Raw genomic sequence first — 22,862 nt, 5'->3', positions numbered from 1 at the left:
TGAAGTGGCACAGAGAAGAATATGTCTCATCACATGACTCTGCAGTAAAACTAAACAGTTCTGCTGTGGTCATAACAACTATATATTTACAGAATAGAATGTACTAGTTATCAATCATGACTATTAAAATATATAGGTGCTTGTGCGTGTGTTACTTTGGTCATGTCCACATATTTCTTTAATAAACATATATATATGTATAAAATTTAAAAAATCAATTTTAGATATTTTTGTTGTAAAAAAATTGTCACACATCTTTTGCTTTGACAATTATTTAGACAATATGGCTTTTTCCTTACTTTGCCATTGTATTGTATATCATCTATTTCTAATTATACATATCTTTATATAAGATCCTAATTGCATATACCTAAACATTTAAAAAAGTAAATCTTTATGCAAAATTTCTCTCTCTCTTTTTTTAAATTGCTCCTTGTTTAGCTTTACTAGTCTGCAAAAAATCAAAGAGCATGAGCTATTAAAGAAACAAAAAATGGTAAAATTGTAGTATGGATTCTTTGAAGATTTTTGGTAGGAAACAATGATAGGAAACAGTTATAGTGTAAACTATAAAAGGTATAAACTTGGAAAACTGGGAAACACAACGCCTGGTGGTATAGAGTTGACACTCAGCAAATCTTTATTCCCCCACAGAGGTTATTCAACTAACAGTGAATTTTCATAAATGGGTCAGTGCTAAAGAGTACCTCACAGAGATAAAGCACTTCTACTAAGCTTGTTCATTTTCCTTTGAATTTCAAATCATTATCAGCTGTGACTGGGAATAGGTCAGAAACAAAAGTGCTTATGATAGGTTACATTTTGTTAACTGAATATAGCTACATCTTTGCATTTCAAAAATTCCTTAGGTAAAAAAGAGTACGTCTTTTTAACTTATGTGAGGACTATGTTGTATAACAGAGCATCTATTTATTGGACTGTGTCCTAGAAAAACAAAAGAGCAAGCATAACCCCCTCATGTGCTTAATTTACTTTAGGAAGTAGCTTACACACTGGGAAAATCAAATTGCAAATGAATATTGAAAATGGTTCTATTAAGAAGTGAGTTTGATGGACTAGTACTATGGAAAAAATGAAATTAATTAAAATTAAACAATTTAAGATCATTGTCTATTCTTCTATAACAAACTTCAAATTGCTATAAGTGTAGACAATATATACATATGTACGATACATACTGAAATATTTAAATGAGGAAAGTAAAAACAAATATTTTATGATGGATATTTGCACCTTATTTTAATAATGATTGTGGGAAGGCTATTTCATGCTTATTAGATACACTTCATTTCAGGATAAAGTTAGTACTAAGATACTGATTTAATGAAATTTAATACATTTTTTCTAGACTTTTTAAAAATCTTGAAAATTCAAAATGAAAATTTTATTTTTTAAATAAAAAGTTAACATTCTCTTTTTATTATCTAGTACACAGTAAAAATGATATTCAATTAAACAATCATAAGTGGCTACATAAATGTGTGTGTGTGTGTGTGTGTGTGTGTGTGTGTGTAGAGAAAGAGGGTGAAAAATCAAACTAATAACCACATTAGCGGTATTCAGTGAATTTTGTAGCTCTTGTGACTGAATTTCAAATGATATTTCCATAACAGTATGGTTTTTGGAGAGGACTGGGGAATAATTCATGTTAGAAATAACATAGCACTAATAATAGTCTCATTTATATCTTTACAGTTTCATGTCAATCATTTTCTCACTCTTCTCTTTTGTGTAGCTGTGGTCTCACCAGATTTGTAATACGTTACACACTCTAATATGTACAAATTTAGTTGTCTCTACATTTTGAGCTACAAATAGTAAAATTATTCTTGTTTTTGTTATCAGTTCATTTCCTAAGCATATGAAACCAATCACATGGATTCGTGCTTTTTGAAGGGCAAAAAAAGACCATACAATGGAGTGGAGAAATGTACTTAATCTTTGTAAGAAGATATTTTACTTTGGAGACTTCATCTCATTAATTTGTATTTTAAAATTCATCTAAGTGGTGAACATTTTTAAAACAGAAAAGACCACTTCAGTGTACAAGCTCTAGTGACTAAATTATAAAAGCAAACAAAGTAGAGGATGTTTAAACTCATTTTATATACTCTGTAAATTGTTTTCCTAGACAGTATCTTGCTGATATTATATATAGTAATTATATTATTACATAGTCAGTACATAGCTAATGAACAGCTTTGAAATCACCAAATAAGAATATCACATATATTTCCAGTCCATTCAGATATATCATCCAGAAAGAATTCTTGTATTAAATCCTCAGTTAATCAAATATTATTAAACTATCCCTGAGGCATGTATAAAATGCATAATATATTTTGGTGGTCTCTTGTGAATATATTTTTAAGTATGCCCTATATGATATTATGCATTATTATGTCTTCTATTTTCTATAAGTTCTGTGAGAAAAAAAATTGACTCCAATATTCTTGGTTTCACATTCATGAACTTTCTTAAATTGACAAGTGATAATTAATGTTTGGCATCTCAACCAATTTTTTGGCCTAAAATATTAAAGATTGTAGTGTTTGTGGTATGGTAAAACCTTTAAAATTTGGACATAGATATATTTGCATGGAACATTAAGCTGCTAGGTACACAATATATTTTTTCAAAACTTTGAGCGATTATTTTGCCAATCTTAGAGATAAATAACAAGGTTAACATAAAATTTATAAACCACTGAACAACAGTTTTTGCAATGTAAGAACTTAAAAAAAAATACTTATTGGAGAAATGCATAATGTGAAACCAGGGAACTGGAGTTCTAGTTAGTAGACTTGGCGTTAATCAGTTTCCAAAAATTTGCCTTAGCTTTTCAACTAAAAGAAAGGAGTTGGAGCAAATGACCTCTAAAGTACATTGTATGTGTAAAATTCCATAATACCCTTTACTTCAGGACTGAAAAAGTACAATTTTAAAAAGTGAAAACAAAGGGAAGCCAATCTCACACACACACACACACACACACACACACACACACACCCCAAATGGAAGATAAACCAGCAGTAAAACACTGACTTATGTAAGTAATTTCCCTAAACCTTTGTTTATAAAACAAATAAAATAAAAATGTAATAATAAGATTAGTGGTAATATAAATATGTGGTAAAATAAAATGTGATAGAGGCCATTATATTTAAATTACTTTCATGATATCTTTCTCAACATCCCCAGCCTCTACTCACCATTTAGTTTAGAAAGGTGGTGTGCAAACCAGCTCATTGCACCATTTTCCAAGAGAAGCCAATAGGAAAGACAAGAGAAGGAAAGCTGGCTTCTGAAAAAGCCATTAAGATGAAAACAAAGTTTCTTCACAGTTTTTTAGTAGTAGCCATAAGAATTACCTCATGCATTGGCACATCATCTTGATACACTGACCAGATGAGCTAGTCAAGTTAAAAATGTTAATTTATTTGAGTGGATTTGTGTCAGAGTTGCTCTGGAAGAAAAAATCGTGCTGGGTCACTGTCTTGGCAAATGCCTTCTGAAAGAAATCACTAAGTACATGATTTTGGGTATGAAGCCATAAAACACAGCTATAAATCTTAGTGAGTAAACCACACATTCTGCCATTTGAAGAAACCCAGTAAGTGAGAAAAACATATTACTATTGCAACCTCCCCAAAAGATACTTAAAAAATAAACAAATGTTGGCAAAGTTGCTAGCAACCAAGAAACATTTGAGTAAGATTTGATCTATTGGAAAATGGCATGATTTCAGATACTAGTTGGGCACTTTCCAGAACCACATATGCGTTACAAGGCTTCATCAATTCAGATAATAGTGCATCAAGATACTTGCCAGACCACCTGAAGTGTTGAAAATACTTAAGTATCAGAATCATTATAAGAATTATATAAACTGCTCTATGTGGAAAGACCCTTAAAAGTAATATGCTTTTTTGGTATACATTTGATTTTTCTTATCACCAGAAATCACTTATCAATATTGGCTCTGTGCAGAATAATGGTAGGCACTGGATTCTTCGGTGCTCCTAGCATCATCTCCACCACATACTCATGTAAATGCTTTCTTCTCCAGAATCCACCCACCTGTTTTAAGAAGGACTTATTTGTCTCTAGACCTGCTGCACAGTCATCAGAATTGTTGCTCCTTTTAACACATCTTACAGTAGCCACACTTAACCTCAGTTTATAGCTTTTTCGTGGAGGGGTATGGTTAGGAAAGTCGGGACATGTGTAAGATATCTTTCTCTCTTACTCCTTTAACAACAGCTTGTCTGGATATAGAATTCATTTGCTCACAGATATTTGATGACTTGTCTCCATTCCTTCCAGCATCTAGTGAAACTGTATCTTACCCCAAATATGGGTTTAATTTCCTCAGTGAAAAGATGAAGAGTTTTACCTGGGGATACATGAAACTGCCCAAATTCCATGTATGTATGTATGTGCAGGGTGTGAGAGGTGGGTTATAAGTAATGATTTGTGCAGTTGTCATACTGACCTTAAATTCAGCACCCTTACTGTGTTCAGCACTACTGCTCAGTTATGTTCTGCCTTAGGCCTTCTGACTCTAAATCCAAATGTTTCCACAGTTCACAATACAGACTGGTTCTTACTTCTTTTGCAGACCCTTTTGTAGCATATTGCAGGGTCTGATTTTCTCTCTGTGTGTTATCCCTCACCCCACTCCCTTTCATTTTGAATCTTGTAAAAATTTTGAGAATTTTCTCATCTCCATAAGAGTTCCTTGTTCTTGTTCCCTTCTGTTTTATAGATGCGTTCTTTTTTTCACTTGGTTTCTTTCATTGTGCTGGAGTCTTAGGAGAGACAAAATGCCCACATATCGTGTCTTAATCTGTTTTCCTCAACCAGAAACCATTTATTTTCTTCCCAATTGTTTGAATTGTCAACCCCATTATAAAAGGACTTCTATAACTCAAATTCATAGCTACACATTCTTTCTGGGATAACTGATTTGTTCCAATGAGCTGTTGATCTATTCAATTGCCAATAAGTCATTCTTAAACTAGTTTAACTTTGCAGTATAATTTCCAACCTCCAAGTTACCCTCCCTCAATAATTCTCTTTATAGTTTTTGTTTCACACACTTGTATTTAAAAATAAACTTAGAATCACTTTGTCAAATCCCTATCCTGTTCCTAAAATTATGTTGGTCCTGGTTGTAACTGATTTAATTCATAAATTAATTTGTGTCTGTCATTATTTTTTCAACATTATCATCTCATATCTCCAACCTCCAGTCTCACCTTCTTTGGAAATACAGTCTACTTGGCATCAAGAATTATCATTTTACAATTCAAACTTGATCATGTTAGTTCTCTGCTTGAACTTTTGTTAGAGGTCCAAAGAATCTTCATGATGTCCAAACTCTTGAGCCTAGTATAAAAAGCCCCTGTGATTTGCCCTCCATCCAGTACTTTCCCATCATCTATCATATCTCCTCTATTGGTATTCCATGACGGAGGCAGACCAAACTTGCATAGTATGCTTTATACAACATGACTGATCAGAGCCTGTATCTGTTTACATACTATTCTCTCCCGGTACAAGGCCTTCCATCCTATCCCTTTTCTGACTGACGACTTTCTTACTCATATTTCAAAACTTGGCTCAAACATAGATTCCTCAGGAAAGGCTTACTTGACTTCTCTAGGGAGATAATTAAGAGTTTCCTCTCATGGGACCTGGTCCATAACTCTATAAAAATGCTTTATACTTGACTATAATTGTGTGTTTATATGTCTGTGTCCTCACTAGATTGTAAACCCCTGGAGGTCAAGGCATGTACACATGGCATGTACTTAACATGTTTATAAAATATAAGAATATGAACAAGAGAGGAAAGAATAAAAGAATGAAGGAAGGAAGGATGAAAGGAAGGAAGGAAGGAAAGAAGGAAGGAAAGAAGGAGGTGATGAAGGGGGAAGGAAGGAGGAAACAAAGAAAGGAGTTCCTAGTTTGAAAACAGGTGGCCCATTTTATTAAATGGGGACCTTCGGGATTATTACATATTTTTTTCAAATTCTCTTTTTGTGTGCATGATAATAGAACAGATACTCTGACTGAAGAGAATCCTTATTATGTACCCATAATGAAAGAGAATCCTTATTATTTACAAAAAATTTTGTTTGTAATTTTGGTATTCATTAATTCTAGAATATCTGTCATCCTTTGTTACACCCTGGTTACATGTCCATATAGACATTGTCATCATTGGCACTTATCTTTATTCAAGCTTTTAATTACCAAAATTTACCTCTCTGATGACATCTTTATCCCTTTCTAGTTTTTATTTTTCATTGCCTCACTAAACTGTTTTATTTTTTAATTGTTTGAGGTGGCTACTCTTGGAAAAATTCTATTTTCTCCCACTCTCTCCTCTCTGCTCATCATTTCCTTCATTACCCAGTCTGACACAAAAGCCCATTATTTCAACCAATATCTTGTCAAAATTATCAATTATCTTCTTCTCAGCCCTAGTCTCATGGTAATGAGACTCTTGTTCCAAGATTAACTGACTGTCCACAATCTCACTCCTATATATGAGCAGCTTCCATATATTGCTAAAGAGAACCCCGTAACTGCACAACCAGATCATGGTTTCAACATCAACTAGGTTTTCAGCACTGTTTAGTGTTATCTGTATGTTCCTAGAGAGCACGTATCTGCTTCTCGGGACAGCTAGTTCAAACTTTGCCAAGTCTCCCAAAGTTTACCACCCCTCACCTGCTCACCTCATCAGAAGAAAACATTTAACTTCCAATTTTACTGAGAAACACTGTCATTTACAGACATGTTTACATCCATCCTTTCTCCTTACTTTTGAGCATGTTTGTTTTTCTCTATGACAACTGTCTTTTCTTTTTTAATCTTGCTATATCCTCACTGACCTTGCTTCATTAATTATCCCGTCTTCTTCCTCAGACTCCTCCCTATATTTTCTCTCATTGGAATTTAAGCATGCTTAAATCCCTCCTATATTAAAGAATTGTCCCCTGATCCTCTATTCCTCTCCATCCACTACACTAATATCTACTTTTCATCTCAACTGTAATGAAAATTTGTTTATATATTCTCCACTTTTTACCCTATACTCAACTTTTAAACATTGTAGAACCTGGTGCCTCCTATGTCAGCGGAGAACATTCATGATAAAATTGGCATATATCTCTGTGGCCACACAATAAGCAATTTGCAAACCACATTTGTTTGACCTCCCTGCATATTCAGCAGGTTTTATTTATTCCGACTTCACACTCCATCTGCTCTGTTTCTGATATGCAATTTTCCTTATTGCTCCTCATTTACTCCCACTTCTCCTGTTAATTATATTCAGTGTCAAGCTATACATTTTCTGCTCTTTAGGAGTTGAAATTACTTGGGTTCCACTCTACACACTCTCTTTGAGGGACTCTTCCACTTCCATAACTTCAACTATTACTTATAGTCAGGGGGCTCCATTATTTTAACTTTACAGAGGACAACCCTCTTCATGTTAAAATCCACAATCAAGTCACTCCAAAGATGTCTGAAACCGTATGAAACTCTTACTTCCTCCATATCCTAATTGAATTCTCTACTGGGACTAACACATATCAAGCCTCAAAGTAGCCTCTCCTCAGGGTAATGCTAGGTTTATTCTGTTCCCTTGCCCTCCACATTCAATTAGTAACTACATTCTATAAGTCTCCCTCTATAAAAGCTTTTGATTCACAAATCTTTTAATTCAGACAATTCTCATTTTTCACCTGAGTTATTCCAAAACTTAAATTATTTCTAGCTCTCTAGATTTGCCCTCCTGTCCCCTGAAACTAGAGTTTTCTTTCTAAAACACAAATGTGTGATGCCGCTTTCCTGTTTAGAAATCTTCAATGAAGCTCCATTAAATTTGAGATAAAGGCCAAGATCCTAAGTGTAATATTTACGGCCCTTCATGGTCTGACTGCTGCTTACTCCACAAGCCTCGTGTACATCGCTTACTCGTAGCCTCCACATTACTTAATTCCAATCATTACATTTGAAAACGTTTATGATTCTTTTTTCCTTCTGTTTCAATTAAAATACAAGCTTGATGAGGAGAATCGTATCTTACTGTCTTAGTAGCTCCAAGTTTTTGGCACATGTTAATTACAATAAATATATGTTAATTATAAACATATGATTGGATAATGGATGAATGAAATCTACTACCTGTTAATACTAAGTCAGCTTCATGTTTATATAAAATAAATAGCACACAAATAATGCAACCCAGGTGTCATACAAATAATTTGTATGTTTTTAAAAATCAGAAAAATTTCAATGAGATATTTATTTACCTGTTAATTCTAGTAGGAACTAATGGAAATCTATTTCTTTGTTGTTTTAATATCAATACTGAACAGTGGCTTGCATAATGAGTACATAAAATAAACTAATGATTAATTAGATTTTGTTTATACATAATGAAAATGGTTTTAATTACTTATATGGTCATTGTCATAGGTTCTATAATCATAAAGCTGTTATTACATGGAAGAGCTTGGTTTCTATGTTCTGAATGCAAGCTATGCCTGCAGAATTTTTAAAATTATTGCAGAATTAACAATATTTTTATAAGGGCCCAGATCATCTTGAGTTTGTATGACTACTTTCATTTGACTAAAATATCAGTCTCCTCTGAAAATGGATCTGACAACATAAACCCCACTGTATTTTAAGGAATTCCAGGTCCATTATCAATTTGAGCTAATGGGCTAACCCTGGAACAGACACCTACACTGAGCCAAAATCCACTCTATAAAACTGAACATTTGGACTTATTCCTATTAACTTGGCATGATTTAAACTCAATAGGATTCAGTATTTCTGACAAGTTCTAAATGGAGGAGTCCAAAAGGTTACTATCATTATTATCTGGGCTTTCACCCAGCATTCAAACTCACAAATCACTGTCATGTTTTCTGCTAAATTCAGCATCGATTCTGGACTCCACATTATTTCATTCCTTTGGTATATTTATGTAGTATGAGAGTTAATAGAAGAGAATATTTTTGTATTTGTGCTGAGCAGTGTACTTAGAAATAAATAAAAACATGCAATTTTATTTTAAGACTAATAAAGGTGAAAAGTTTTAATATGTATACCTCTCTATAGACTTACATTTCTGTAACACTTTTTTCTAACTTTCTTCAAAAAATATCAACATTTCCCAAAGTAAACAGTTATATTGAAGGGCCCAATTTTGGAGCTGCATATACAGAATGAAAGAAATTTTAAAACTTTTAGAATAAAATTTTAAATAAAAATATTTGCAAAGTATTTTTAAAAAGCAGCAGGTAAGAGTAGCTACAGGTCATTTTTACCCTCAAAGATAGACAAAAGCATTTTCAAGATTCCTACAGATGCAGTCAATACCACAAAGCTCTTCTAAGGGTTTCAGAACCTCTATTATCCCTCAACCAAACTGATAGATAACCAACCTTTAAGGGAATGCTATAGATTGGATTGTGTCTCCCTAAATTCATGTTGAAGCCCTAACAATTGATATAATGGTATTTGGAGACAGGGCGTTTGGAAGGGAATTAGGTCATGAAGGTAGAGTCCTCATAAAGGGATTGGTGTCCTTATAGCAAGAGACCAGAGAGCTTGTTCTCTCTTTCTGCCATGTGAGGATACAGCAAGAACATGGCCATCTGTGAATAAGGAACAGGACTCTCACCAGACATCAAAACTGCCAGCACTTAGATCTTGGACTTTCCAACCTCCAGAACTGTGAGAAATAAATGTCTTGTTTAAGCCACTTAGTCTACGGTATTTTTTTTTAAAGATTTTATTTATTTATTCATGAGAGACAGAGAGATAGAGGCAGAGGGAGAAGCAGGCTCCCAAGGAGCAGGGAGCCTGATGTGGGACTTGATCCCAGCACCCTGGGATCATGACCTGAGCCAAAGGCAGATGCTTAACCATCTGAGCCACCCAGGCACCCCAGTCTATGGTATTTTTTTTTTTAAGAGGTGCAGTTTCTTTTTTTTTTATGTTTTATTTATTTATTCATGAGAGTCAGAGAGAGAGAGAGAGAGAGAGGCAGAGGGAGAAGCAGGCTCCCCACTGAGCAGGGAGCCCGATGCAGGGCTCAATCCCAGGACCCTGGGATCATGACCTGAGCCGAAGGCAGACGCTTAACCATCTGAGCCACTCAGGTGCCCCAGTCTATGGTATTTTATTATAGAAGTCCCAGATGACTAGGAGAGGGCAGTAATAATTTTACTATTAATTTGCAAATCAGAAGTCATATTCATTTAACTAATTTAAATAAGTCATTTAGTTAAATATATAAAAAAGGCATACTTTAAATATTCAGCTACCATGTTATCAATGAGAATGTACTGCGAAACCACTTTCGAGTGGTATGTAATAAACCAGTATTAGGTGAATAGTATGTATTAGTGCAAAATGTGTGTTTTTAAGTATAAATGAAAAATATTTGAATTTTATGGTCAAATAGACTTGTCTCGTAGGGCATGTCAGACCACAGAGCACAAGTTCAGGTCCTGAATAAACTAGGGAACTCTACAACAAAGTCAATAGGGATTGCAAGATTAGAATTTAACACAGTAAAATTCTCATTGCTGGACTAAAAACACAGTGAAATGGGATATGCAATAGATGAGCAGTAGATAGGTTTAAAAGTAGACTCACTAGTAAAAATTCCGAGAGAAGAGGACCTAACATCAAGGAGAACACAAGGCGCAGACTCTTCCATGTGCAGTGGGACCAGTGACCGCTTCCTAGAGTCAGGGATTTCACTGCTTCTATACAACTGGTCAAACCTAGAAATACTTAGTTTCATGATCATTCAATTAGTCAGCAACTATTTTTTTATTTGGATTTCTTCTCTTTTTCCATCCCTCTACTTCATTTGTAGTCTAGACCTACATTAATTCTTTACTGAGTTAAAGTTTCTGCTTTCTAAATGGTTTCCCTATCTTTGGGCTAGATTTTTCACCAATGAATTCTTTCTGATGTCACTGTGTGAAGTTAGCCATCTTAAACTCTATTCTTTGTAATCTGCCTTATACCTTTGGTTTATCTTTTCTATAGTCAGTTGGTGTGTGCCAAGAGTTGAGTTTTATGCTGGCCAAGCCAGACACTATTTAGGGGAAAAAAAGAATGAAAGGAAAATTTAATCACATATGATATTCCTTTCTACTTTTTTTCTCCCTTAATTTGAGCAATTTTTGAATCTAGGGCTATAAGGCTATTTACATCTCAATCATCCTTTAAAAAATCAAAAAATAAAGAAAAACAACAAAATAACATTGGAAAGAAGTCTCCACATGAATCCCGATCTAGATACCATTCTATTTCATACTATCTCTCCTTCCTAATTTTCTACTCACTGCCTTAGCCCAGTCACATTTTTGTGCCCATTGTCCACATCAATGTCCTCTCGCTATAATAGCAATTTATGTTTTGCAGCCTATGTTTTTTTAAATCTCCATTGCTTTTCACATTTTTGATTATTTAATTTCTGAAACATTTTACTCTTAGTTTTTAAGACATCCATACTATCAGACTACTTCTTTTAGCCTCATTCATAGATTTTATTGTTACGTTGTTGCTCTTTACTGAAAATCCACTTTCTCTAGCTGACTCCTTTAATCCTTCCCCTAAAAAACTCTTCTTATAGAATATATCTTCCTTATTTTATTTCTCCATTTATTTTTTGCTTATTTATTTTACCATATTATGCCCTAGACTCATATTACGCTCAACATGCTCCAGATTAAACTTAAACTTTCTTTCACTAAGCATTCTCTATTTTGGTCATTTTAGTTAGTGGCCAAGGCATATACCCAGAAAATGAAGAAATCTAATATTCAACTTTAACTATTCTCTTTTTGTTCATCCTCTATTCCTACTAATTTTATCTCCTAAATATTTTATGCCTTTCTCCCATTTGTACTACCAATCTTGACTACCAATATTTCACATTCTCATCAGTTTTAACCTGGATTATTACAATGGCTCACAACTACTAAAGGAGTATATTCACTGATGAAAGCTTAGAAAAATTGGAGCCAAACAGAAAGCAAATAAAAAATCTGTATTTAATGCTACCACTGACTTAACCATTTTTAATATTTTGGTTCTTCCTAGATATCTTTTGTGATTTATAATCCATATATTTTAATATATACATATATTTAAAAGAAGAAAGCAGTGCATAATTTTTTTATAACCAGACTTTCATTCAATAATATATAATGGGCTTTTTCCCCCATTGAAATAAATATATTGTTTGTGATTATTTGTTGTAGATCTTCTATACATATGAATGGCATTAAAATTTCTATATAGAATACTGTAGGTAAGGCTCGAATTGTTAATATATTTAAAATATCTACCTCTTGGGCATCTGGGTGGCTCAGTAGGCTAAATGTCTGTCTTCGGCTCAGTTCATGATCCCAAGGTCTTGGGATCGAGCCCCGCATCAGGCTCCCTGCTCAGTTCTCGCCTGCTTCTCCCTCTCCTGCCTGCTCATTCTCGCTCTGTCTCTCTCTCTCTCAAATAATTAAATAAAATCTTAAAAATAAAATAAAACAAAATATAAAATAAAATAAAATAGCTACCTCTTAATTCATTGTATAAGTGAGCTGAAGTTTATTCAACCAATCTGCTATGAGGGGACATTTAGTTAGCCATTTCAAACATAGCTTAAAATTTTGTAATTGAACCCTATCTATAAAAAGAAGAAAAAATAATAAATATGGGGTGCCTGGGTGGCTCAGCCGTTAAGCGCCTACCTTTGGCTCAGGTCATAATCCCAGAATCCTGGGATCAAGCCCCAGGTGGAGCTCCCTGCTTAGCAGAAGCCTGCTTCTCCCTCTCATACTCCCCCTGCTTGTGTTCCCTCTCTTGCTGTCTCTCTCTCTGTCAAATAAATAAAATCTTTAAAAGTAAATAAATAAATAAAAAATAATAAATGTTCTCAGCATTGCCTATGTGACTCTCAATTATCCAAACTTCTCTATCTCCAGCTTCATATCCTATTATTCTAGACTTAAAACATCTACAGAAACGGATAAAGTTGGCTTAATTCATAATACAATCACAGTGTAAGATCATTTGAATCTGTATACGGGGATATATTTAAATGCTAATAGATTTGTTACATGCTTCAAATTAGAGATTTGAGGGTCACATATTCATCCATTTGTGCCTCCTGTAAGCCAGACACTTTGCTAGGTATGGATGAATCACAGGTGACCAAGGGGAGCACAATTCTTGGAACATTTATTCTCATGTAAAAAAAAGCAGTTCTGCTTTAATTTGGTTTAAGCAAAACAAACAAAAAACCCAAAACATTAAAATGCAACTAACCTTAGAAAAATTATAAAATCTATTTTTATCTGTTGGGAAAAAAAAAAACAAAAAACAAAGTGAGGGAAAAACACAGGAGAGGCAGGCTGGCCTGGAAGCATGGGACACTATCATGGTGACATCGTTGAAGTTTCTAGAGTGTAGTGGGCAGCCAGGATGTAGTTGAAAAACCTGTTGTGCCTGTATGTAAAAGACCAACAAGAAGCAGAAAGATACGCAGGAAATATGTTAACAGAAGTAAACATAAGCTCTACTGTTTCCCCAGTGATACTAACCTATATGTACACCTTCCATGTGCCAGGTCTCAATTTAATATTTAAATGAAGTATTTCGAGAAGGAGGAGTTAAGATGGTAGAGTAGTCGGGGGACCCTGGGCTTGCCTGGTCCTTCAAACACAGCTAGATCAACATCAAATCATTTTGAACAACTAGGAACTCAGTCTGAGGATTGAGAAAACAATCTGCACATTTGGAGGGAGAGAATGTGGCAGATGAGAGGTTCAGAGACATGAATTGGGGCAGAGAAAAGCTGCAGTGTCGTGGAGGAGTGGGAGCCCTTTTCACAGAGAGAAGTCAGGGAGAGAGGGAGAGAGCAGGGGGCGGTGTAGCTTTCACACAAGACACGGTGGTGTGGGGATCCCCTGGGTCTCACTGGGAGAGAACTGTTCCCCTTCCTGGAGCACATTTGGAAGAGGGTATATCGCTTCTCCAAGGACAAAAGGACTAGGGGGCACCACTGAGTGGCTGTTCAACAGCAGGGGACAGAGGCGCATGCAGAGGGCAGATAACTTGGTTGCAGCTTTTCCCTGTGCTTGACCACAGACTCCGGGCACCTGCATAGGTATGCAACTACTTTTCTGGGACAGAACCATGCTGGGAGCAGCACTGCAAGGCTCTCCTCTGGGAGAGGGGAGCCAGTCAGCCCCTTGCTGGGTCTTTTAAGATTTTGGAGTTTTGAATTCCAGCCACCAGCCAGAGATAAAACACAGACTTGTGGTGCTGGGTATGCCGATGGCAAGGATCTGATGAAAGCCTGGGACACAGGAGGGGAGAGTCTTTGCATTTCTGTTAGGGCCTCCTGAACAATGGTGGCCAGAAGGTCCCCTCCTTGGGACGGAGGGTGGGGTGACACCATCTTCCAACCCCCAACCCACCCGAATGTCAGACTTCGGGAAGAAACACAGCACCTCCAGGGGAGTCTGGACTTACTTACACAAAACCCTGCTCTGTCCTATCCCCGGCAGGGGCATTTTTTTTTTTTAATAACAGTTTTTGTGAGATATCATTCACATTCCACACAATTTGCCCATTGAAAGTATATGATTCAGTGATTTTTGGCATACTTACAGTTGTACAACCGTCACCACAATCGATTCTAGAACATTTCACTAGCCCCCAAAAAAGAAACCCTGTACCTGTTAGCAGTCACTCTCCGGTTTACCCCAACCCTAGGCAATCATTAATCTACTTTTTGTCTCTACAGATTTGCCTATTTTGGACATTTTACATAAGTGGAATCATACTACATGTGGCCTTTTGTGTCTGCCTTCTTTAGATAGGGGTATATTTACTAGGGGAGGTCTGATTGTGAGCCAGGGCATGGGCCTCTCCCTCAAAGACCAACACAGGCACCCCGAATGTACCAAGTGTACTGATTACAGAATGCTCCAAAGCAACAGCTTCAGTTCTGGTGGCGCAGATAGGACCAGGCTTCTTCTTCTTTTTTTTAATATATATGTTTTATATTTTATTTTTTATTTATTTTATTTTATATTTTTTTCCTTTGAAATCAGGCTTATAGTCTTTTGTTCATTTGTCGGTTTGTTTGTTTCTTTTTCTCATTTTGGGGTCAGGTTTCTTTTTTTTCTTCTTTATTTTATTTTGGAATCAGGCTTATAGTTTTTTTCTTGTCTGTTTGCTTTTTTGTTCCTTTTACTTTTCTCTTTTCTTGGATCATGCTTTTTTCTTTGTTCTTTAATCAGGTTCATCTTACAAACAAATCAAAGGACACATAGTTAAAGGTCTGAACACTTCCCTCAGCAAGTAAGGAGGAACTCTGTAGAAGACTGACCTGTGGGAAAGAGCAACCAAAACACAGCAGCAGAGTACACACAGAATACACCAGAAACGTTTCCTGAAGGATCAGGCCCTGGACAGTGTATGACCCCTTCTTAATATAGCATTACTCTCCGGAGCAGGAAACATAACAAGCTTTGATAACACGCAAAAGACAGAAACCTAGACATAATGACAAGATTGAGGAATTCTCCCTAAAAGAAAGATCAAGAAGAAATCACAGCCAAGGATTTGCTCAAACACATATAAGCAATATATCTGAACAAGAATTGAGAATAACAGTAATGAAAGAATACTAGTTGGGCATGAAAGAAGCATAGAAGACACCAGAGAAACCCTGGCTGCAGGGATAAAAGACCTAAAAAAAAGTCAGTCAGGCCAAAATAAGAAATGCTATAACTGAGATGCAAAACTGACTGGATGTAATCACATCAAGGATGGACGAAGCAGAGGAACAAATAGTTGATATATAACATAAAATTACATAAAATAATGAAGCTGAAAAGAAGAGGAAAAGAAAACTATTAAATCACAAATATAGACTCAGGGAACTCAGGGATTCCACAAAGCACAATAATATCTATATCCTAAGAGTCTTAGACAAAGAAGAGAGGGAAAAAGAGCAGAAGGTTTACTTGAACAAATTATAGCTGAAAACTTCCCTGATCTGGGAAAGGAAACAGGCATTCAAGTCCAAGAGGCACAGAGAACTCTCCTCAAAATCAACAAAACAAGTCAACACCAAGACATATCATAGTGAGACTTGCAAAACACAAAGTTAAAAGGAAATTCTGAAGGTAGCTAGGGACAAAAGTTTCTTAAACTACAAGCGTAGACATATTAGGTTAGCAAAAGACCTGTCCACAGAACCTCGGCAGGCCAGAAAGGAGAGGCATGATATATTCAACATGCTGAATGGGAAAAATATGCAGCCAAGAATACTATATACAGCAAGACTGTCATTCAGAATAGAAGGAGAGATAAAGAGTTTCCAAGACAAGCAAAAACTAAAGGAGTTTGTGACCACTAAACCAGCTCTGCAAGAATTATTAAAGGGGACTCTTTGAATGGGACAGACCAAAAGCAATAAAGACTAGAAAGGAACAGAGACAATCTACAGCAACTGTGACTTTACAGGTAATACAATGGCACTAAATTCATATCTATCAATAATTACTCTGAATGTAAATGGACTAAATGTTCCAACTGAAAGACAAAGTATCAGAATGGATAAAAAAACCAGGACCCATTGATATGCTGCTTACAAGAGGCTCATTTTAGACAAGACACCTCCAGATTGAAAGTGAGGGGGGTGGAGAACCATCTATCATGCTAAAGGACATCAAAAGAAAGATGAATTAACCACACTTATGTTAGACAAACTAGATTTTTAATCAAAGACTGTAATAAGAGATGAAGAAGGGTACTATATCATTATAAAGGGGTCTTTTCAACAAGAAGATCTAACAACTATAAGTATTTATGCTCCAAACTTGGGAGCAGCCAAATATATAAATCAATTAATAAAAAACTTAAAGAAATTCATTGATAATAATACAATAATAGTAGGAGACTTTAACATCCCACTCAGCAATGGACAGATGATCTAAGCAGAAGATCAACAAGGAAGTAATGGCTTTGAATGACACACTGGACCAGATGAACTTAACAAATATATTTAGAACATTTCATCCTAAAGCAGCAGAATACACATCTTTTCGAGTGTACATGGAACATTCTCCAGAATAGATCACATACTGGGCCACAAATCAGGCCTCAACCAGTACAAAAAGATTGAGATCATACCATGCAAATTTGCAGATGAACATTATGAAACTTGAAGTCAATCACAAGAAAAAATTTTAAAAAGAGGTCATATATACAAATATAAATATAAATATGCGGAGGTTAAAGAACATCTTAATAAAGAATAAATGGGTTAACCAGGAAATTAAAGAAGAAATTAAAAAATACATGGAAGCAATGAAAATGAAAACACGACAGCCCAAAACCTTTGGGATGCAGCAAAGGTGGTCATATGAAGGAATAATATAGTAACACAGGCCTTCCTCAAGAAGTAAGAAAAGTTGCAAATACACCACCTAAACTCACACCTAAAGGAGCTGGAAAAAGAACAGCAAATAAAGCCTAAAGCCAGCAGAAGAAGGGAAATAATTAAGACCAGAGCAGAAATAAATGATAAAGAAATAAAAAAAACCCAGTAGACCAGATCAACAAAACCAGGAACTGGTTCCTTGAAAGAATTAACAAAATTGATAAACCCCTAGCCAGAATTATCAAAAAGAAAAGAGAAATGACCCAAATAAATGAGGAGAGATCTCAACCAACATCACAGAAATGCAAATAATTATAAGAGAATATTATGAAAAAGTATATGCCAAAAAATGGGGCAATCTGGAAGAAATGGATAAATTCCTAGAAACATATAAACTACCAAAACTAAAACAGGAAGAAACAGAAACTTTGAACAGACCCAAACCCACCAAAGAAATTGAATTGGTAATCAAAAATCTCTCAACAGGGGTGCCTGGGTGGCTCAGTCGTTAAGTGTCTGCCTTAGGCTCAGGTCATGATCTCAGGATCCTGGGATCAAGCCCTGCCATCGGGCTCCCTGCTCGGCAGGAAGCCTGCTTCTCCCTCTCCCACTCCCCCTGCTTGTGTTCCCTCCCTCTCTCTCTGTCAACTAAATAAATCTTTAAAAAAAAAAAAAAAATCTCTCAACAAACTGGAATCCAGGGCAGGATGGCTTTCCAGGGGAATTCTACCAAACATTTAAAGAAAAATTAATACCTATTCTTCTGATGCTATTCCAAAAAATAGAAATGAAAGGAAAACTTCCTAACTCATTCTATGAGGCCAGCATTACCTTAATTCCAAAACCAGACAAAAACCCCACTAAAAAGGAGAATTACAGACCAATATCCCTGATGACTATCAATGCAAAAATTCTCAAGATACTAGCTAATCGAATCCAACAATACATTAAAAGGATTATTCACCATGACCAAGTGGGGTTTATTCCTGGGCTGCAGAGGTGGTCCAGTATTTGTAAGTCAATCAATGTTTTACACCACATTAATAAAATAAAGGGTAATAATGATATGATCCTCCCAATAGATGCAGAAAAAGCACTTGACAAAGTAAACCATCTATTCTTGACAAAAACCCTCAAGAAAGTAGGGATAGATGGAACATACCTCAACAAAATAAAGACCATACATGAAAGACCCACAGCTAATATCATCCTCAATGGGGAAAAACAGAGCTTTTCTTCTATTGACAGGAACAAGACAGGGATGTCCACTCCCACCATTGTTATTTAACGTAGTACTAGAAGTCCTAAAGCCTCAGTAATCAGAGAACAAAAAGAAATAAAAGGCACCCAAATCAGCAAGGAAGAAGTCAAACGTTCACTCTTCCCAGATGATATGATACTCTACATAGAAACCTGAAAGACTCCACCAAAATACATGAATTCAGCAAATTGCAGGATACAAAATCAATGTGAAGAAATCTGTTGCATTTCCATATACCGATAATGAAGCAGCAGAAAGAGAAATCAAGGAATTTATCCCATTTACAATTGCACCAAAACCATAAGATACCTAGGAATAATCCTAGCTAAAGAGGTAAAAGATCTGTACTGTGAATATTACAGAAAACTTATGGAAGAAATTGAAGATGACACAAAGAAATGGATTGGAAGAATAAATATCATAAAATGTCCCTATACTACCCAAAGCAATCTACACATTCAAAGCAATCCCAATTAAAATACTAACATTATTTCTCACAGAACTAGAACAAACCATTCTAAAATTTGTATAGAACCACAAAAGACCCCAAATAGCCAAAGCAATCTTGAAAAAGAAAAGTAAAGTGGGAGGCATTACATTCCCAGACCTCAAAGTATCTTACAAAGCTGTATTCATCAAGACAGTACGGTACTGGCACAAAAACAGACACATGGATCAATGGAACAGAATAGAGAATGCAGAAATGGACCCACAACTATAGGGCCAACTAAATTTTGACAAAGCAAGAAAGAATATCCAATGGAAAAAAGACAGTCTCTTCAACAAATGATGTTGGGAAAACTGGACAGCAACATGCAGGAGAATGAAACTGGACCATTTTCTTACACCATATACAAAAATAAATTTAAAATGAATGAAAGACCTAAATGTGAGAGAGGAAACCATTACATCCTGGAGAAGGAAACAGGCAGCAACTCTTTGACCTCAGCTGCTGCAACTTTTTAGTAGACAGGTTGCTAGCAGCAAGGCAAAAGCAGAAATGAACTATTGGGACTTCATCAAGATAAAAAGCTTCTGCACAGTGAAGGAAAAAAATCAACCAAGCCTATAAGGTAACCGACGGAACAGAAGAAAATATTAGCAACTGACATATCTGATAAACGGTTAGTATCTACAGTCTTTAAAAAACTTCCCAAACTCAACACCCAAAAAACAAATAATCCAGTTAAGAAATGGGTAGAAGACATAAACACTTTTCCAAAGAAGACATACAGATGGCTAACAGACACATGAAAAAAATGTTTAACATCACTCATCATTGGAGAAATACCAATCAAAACCACAATCAGATACTACCTCACACCAGTTAGAATGGCTAAAATTAACAACTCAGAAAATAGATGTTGGTTAAGATGTAGAGAAAGGAGACCTCTTCTGAACTGTCGGTGGGAAGGCAAACTGGTGCAGCCACTCTGTAAAATGGTATGGAGTTTCCTCAAAAAGTTAAAAATAGAACTACCCTATGACCTTGTGAGTACACAGCTAGGTATTTATCCAAAGGATACAAAAATACTGATTCAAAGGGGGGCATATGCACCCCAAAGTTTATAGTAGCATTATCAACAACAGCCAAATTATGGGAAGAGCCCAAGTGTCCACTGACTGATGAATGGATAAAAACGATGTGGTGTATCTATACACAATGGAATATTACTCAGCCATCAAAAAGAATGAAATCGTGGCATTTCCAGCAACGTGGATGGAAGTAGAGTGTATTATGCTAAGCGAAATAAGTCAGAGAGAGACAAATATTATATGATTTCATTATATGTGGAATTTAAGAAACAATACAGAGGAACATAGTGGAAGGGAAGGGAAGGAAAAATAAGATAAAAACAAAGAGGGAGGCAAACCATAAGAGACTCTTAACCACAGAGAACAAACTGAGGGTTGCTGGAGGGGAGGTGGGTGGGGGGATGGGCTAAATGGTTGATGGGCATTAGGGAAAACACTTGTTGGGATGAGTCCTGGGTGTTACATGTAAGTGATAAATAGCTAAATTCTACTAAAACAAACACTACACTATATGTTAACTAACTTGAATTTAAATAAATAAATAAAGTACTGTAATATATGAATGTGTCAATATTTAAAGGTTTAATATTTAAATGAAAATTTTAAACTCTTGTACTTATATTTACCCAAGATAATTTTTATAATTATTTGTAGTATAGCATTAAAGCTTTTATCCGATGTGTATATAAAATATCTATCCCTTAAAATCATATGTATCTTTTGCAAAAGTAAAAAAATTTATTTCCCAAAGGAATGGCAAATTTGAGGGGATGTTACATCCTTCAGCTGGTGGGGAATTTCAAGAATGTTCTTTAGGAGTCCAACATCAGGGCACCTGAGTGGCTCAGTCGGTTAAGTGTCTGCCTTTGGCTCAGGTCATTATCCCAGGGTCCTGGGATTGAGCCCCACATTGGGTCTCCTTGCTCAGCGGGGAGCCTGCTTCTCCCTCTCCTTCTGCCTGCTGCTCCCCCTGTTTGTGCTCTCTCTCTTTCACTTTCTCTCTCTCTGTCAAATGAATAAACAGGAGACCAACATCAGGCTACTATTAATGCTTTTAGGAGGACTGGCTGCTCCTGTGGGAAAGGAAATGGCTCAGCTGCAGTGAAAATGCCTGCAAACACTCAGTCCATGATATCAACTCTCATCGTGAAAAACGAGTTTAAAACATGGCTACCTATCTGTGTTTCATAGGATTGTAGAGCTTGAATGAGATGAAACATGCTTATTCATAGTGGTATGTTTTCACTGCAAGGTAGCTCTAATTTTTCATACTCAATACAGCACTAGGTAGAATGCTGAATGAATAAGCATCTATTAAAAACATACAATTTCTTAACTGCAACAGTCATCCAAAAGGGTGTTGTCTAACTTCTTCTTTTTTTACATGTAGAAAGAATGGAAGCCAAAGATCACAATTCTAAAACATAAGCCAAAGATCACAATTCTAAAACATTCTCCACTCCCTTGTATTCACCGTGATAAATTTCTCTGTCTCTGCAACTGGTTTCAGTTCCAACTACTCTGAGGGGTGTGTGTATGTTAATGTGTGTGTGTTTTCTCACATTGTAATACATCTTTATCTTTTACATCCTTGATTATCTTGAATAACAGAAAATTTGGGGTTTATATTTACATTTTGCTGAAACAAGATTAAATTAATCTAAAATCTGCCAGTTAAATCTTTTATAATGCTTTTACAATTACATGCATATATTTTCCTAGAGTCAGGGCAATAAAGTATACATGGCAAAAAGGTACACATGTTGATTTACATACATTTTGAACTGAAATTTAGTTTTAGAAAGAATTTATTAACTCTTTGAAGTATTAAAATTAACATGCACAAACCCTGATGATTATCAAATTATTCATCTAAATTTATAAAAATACTTTAAAAATCCCTTTTCATTGAACTTAATAGAAAAAGGCTTACCTACTTTGCAATTCAAGTGGATAATATATTTTCAACAGAAGACTCATGTTCTACTATCACTATGAAAGATTAAAAAACAAACATGTTGGGCACCTGGGTGGCTCAGTCGTTAACAGTCTGCCTTCGGCTCAGGTCATGATCCCAGGGTCCTGGGATCGAGCCCTGCATCAGGCTCCCTGCTCTGCGGGAAGCCTGCTTCTCCCTCTGCCACTCCCCCTGCTCGTGTTCCTGCTCTCGCTATCTCTCTCTCTCTCTCTGTAAAATAAATAAATAAAATTTTTAAAAAACAAACAAACAAACGTGTCTTTCACTGTGACATAACTATAATTATATTGTACAGACTATGCACAACAGAGTTTCCTTCAAGGCATGATTCCATTTAACTCTAGGTGAAGTCAACATTTTTCTAGATAAAGATTGTTGGGATGCCTGGGTGGCTCAGGCAGTTAAGTGCCTGCCTTTGGCTCCAGTCATGATCCCAGTATTCTGGGATCGAGTCCCATGGCGGGCTCCTTGCTCAGCGGGGAGCCTGCTTCTCCCTCTCCCTTTGCCTGCCACTCCCCCTGTTTGTGTGCTCTCTCTGACAAATAAAAAAAATC

General features: G+C 35.8%; 1 protein-coding gene across 1 annotated transcript in view; it reads right to left on the bottom strand.

Annotated features, from left to right (window-relative positions):
• HCN1 (hyperpolarization activated cyclic nucleotide gated potassium channel 1) overlaps window positions 1–22,862 on the bottom strand; it is a 403,649-nt gene that overhangs the window by 194,346 nt on the left and 186,441 nt on the right. The gene's annotated exons all lie outside the window — the stretch shown is intronic.

This window comes from Zalophus californianus, chromosome 5 (assembly GCF_009762305.2).
Source record: "Zalophus californianus isolate mZalCal1 chromosome 5, mZalCal1.pri.v2, whole genome shotgun sequence".
NCBI lineage: Eukaryota > Metazoa > Chordata > Mammalia > Carnivora > Otariidae > Zalophus > Zalophus californianus.
The sequence above is the reverse complement of the archived record's forward strand: the minus strand, read 5'-3'. Positions and strand labels throughout refer to the sequence as shown.